This window comes from Miniopterus natalensis, chromosome 8 (assembly GCF_054644295.1).
Source record: "Miniopterus natalensis isolate mMinNat1 chromosome 8, mMinNat1.hap1, whole genome shotgun sequence".
NCBI classification, from domain to species: Eukaryota; Metazoa; Chordata; class Mammalia; order Chiroptera; family Miniopteridae; genus Miniopterus; species Miniopterus natalensis.
The window spans coordinates 24,242,013-24,244,431 of NC_142088.1; the positions used below are offsets into that span (position 1 = coordinate 24,242,013).

The 2,419-nt window shown below is 40.2% G+C and overlaps 1 non-coding gene across 1 annotated transcript; it reads left to right on the top strand.

Moving 5' to 3' along the window:
* Nucleotides 1-292: 292 nt before the first annotated feature.
* LOC148092582 (U6 spliceosomal RNA) lies at nt 293-399 on the top strand. Its single transcript, XR_015714958.1, has one exon. It is a non-coding gene; the product is annotated as a U6 spliceosomal RNA (small nuclear RNA).
* Nucleotides 400-2,419: the final 2,020 nt, after the last annotated feature.

Consider the following 2,419-nt stretch of genomic DNA (forward strand, 5'->3'; position numbering starts at 1 on the left):
GAAATAGGGTAGTTTATTTTTTTGTTTGCTGTTTGGTTTAGTTTGGGCCTTATAGCTGTCTTTTTATGGTTTTGGTTTTGAGGTAATGCTCAAGAAGAGCAAAAATATCTTCTAAGTCAATTATATGTTAAGATGTAGAAGTATGGGCGAGGGAAAGTGGGGTCAAGAGGAACATTAATTCTAACCAGGCATACCAGGGAAGAAAGTAACCAACCAAACAAAAGGGAATTGTATTTGCAAAAAAAATTTTGATATTAGAACCTGCTGGAAATGTTTAAGACAAACTAAAATAGTACTCGCTTCAGCAGCATATACACTAAAATTGGAATGATACAGAGAAGATCAGCATGGCCCCTGGGCAAGGATCACATGCAAATTTGTGAAGTATTCCATATTGTTGGAAATAAAAAAGTATTTGGGCCATAGTAAGAATTCAATAAATGGCAACAATTGTTATGACAAAAAAAAAAGACAAACCAAAATATATCCAGGACCATAGGGCTGATATCTTCTGAACTGTGTCACAGGGTAAAGAAAGCAATAGTTCTTTTCTGGTCAGCTTAACCGCTAAAGAAATAGTCACTTTTATTCTAGACACTTTATTTAGAAATTTAAACTGTGCCTTATTCCAAATATATCCAAAACCATAGTGCAAGATAAAAAGTGTAGGTGAAGAAATTGTGGAACAGGGAAAATAAGAGTAAGATGAAAAAGCTAAAAGCAGGGATAACATTATCACCTAAAACGCATATCTAAATTCCAGTACAAGTTGTGAAATAAGGGCAGGAATCTGACTGAGTGCCTAGCATCCAAAGCAAGGAGAGTGAAGCCTTTTTATGAAAGTTGTTCATGAAAATTTACAACCTTTCCAGATACTGAGTTCTGAGAGAAATGTCTCCACTGAGTAATCCTAAAGAGACCATAAGCTAGTCGATAAGGCCCTCGGCAATATATAAACAGATAAGCAGAGAATAGTATAAGCTTCCGTGTGGGCAGCTAAGGGGAGTACTTGATGTTTTTATACCCACTGGTTCTCATACAAAGAGGCCTGAAAATGTCTCCCCTTTTGATTAGCAAATTCTATTAGATAAGGGAAGACAGATGTTTTGAATGTTCCTAATATGTGGTTCAAACTCCATGAGGCGATTTTTGGTTGCTTTGCGTTCCTGTAGTCAAATGCTCAATGTTGCAGGGAGGGTTTGGGAAGAATTTTGTCGCAGAAAAAGACTTTCGCATTGAACTCTAACTCCTTCCTGGCTTTTTATTCCTACCCGACACAGACTATCCTTTTTATAACTCTGCAGGGTACTTAATGAACAATATTTTATTGTCATAATGATTTGAGCTACACAGTTGATTTGCTACCCACACGGCTCCTTTTCCTTCTGTTAAGACTGGTTCTGTGTGTTTTCAAATAAGTCGATTGGGTGATGAGGAGGGTGGCTTAGAGGCAGAGTTCTTGGGAACGTAGTTATAGTCTCTTAGTTTCGTGCCGGTGCTCCGGTAGCCACAGAAGTGGAGCTAATGCACACTTCACGGAGCGCAGTGAGCCCGGGCAAGGACTGTCCTGTACTTGGAATTCATTTTGGAAGCAGAACAGAGGTGTGTTTTTCATTATGCCACACTGGATTTTCGCGTCGGAGAGTATAATTACCAAACCCAGCCCTCAAACCGCTGCACAAACATCACATGCTTCTCACACACATAATTTTCCTTCAAACTAGCACTCAAGTACCCACCAAGGGCCCTGCCCACAGTAGGGTTAGTTTAAAATTCTTTTCGAACACAGTTGTAACATGGCTCTCATCCACAGAACAAGTATTATCAGCACTTCAGTCGCAGGATTACTCTCACACGACAGATAAGCAGGTACGTTTAATGTACGATAGTTACGCTAAGGCCCTGGCTCAGACTCTCCCTGTATGTAAAACTGCGCCCCGGGAGTCAGGCTGTCAGGAATGTGCCAGTTTCTCTTTCAAGCTTGTAATGAGTTCATGCTATGACTGTGAAGTTTAGGTCAGTTCAGTTTGGAGTTTTACTTCTATTTAATTTCAAGTTTACAATCAGTGCTAAGGAGAAGTGAAAGGCTGAGAGCTCATTTGGGGGTCAGTGAAATTCTAAGCACTGGGCTCTCTTACATTCCCCCTTCCTCACTGCCCATTGCAAACCCATGATTCTCCCCGCTCATCCCTGCAGGCTGGGGATGGCAGTTGCTGGGGCTTCCTGAGCAGACGTAGTTTCTTATTGAATTGTATTCTAGCAGCTTAAATGATTTAATGCAGCATTTTGAAGAACCTCAGTCAAGAGAACTAGCTGTGGGGGAAGGCAGTATTTATCACCTGGGTTAGTGTGCAATACAAACCACCAATATAATGCAAGATGATTTTAGGTGACACATTAACAAACATTTATCATTTTA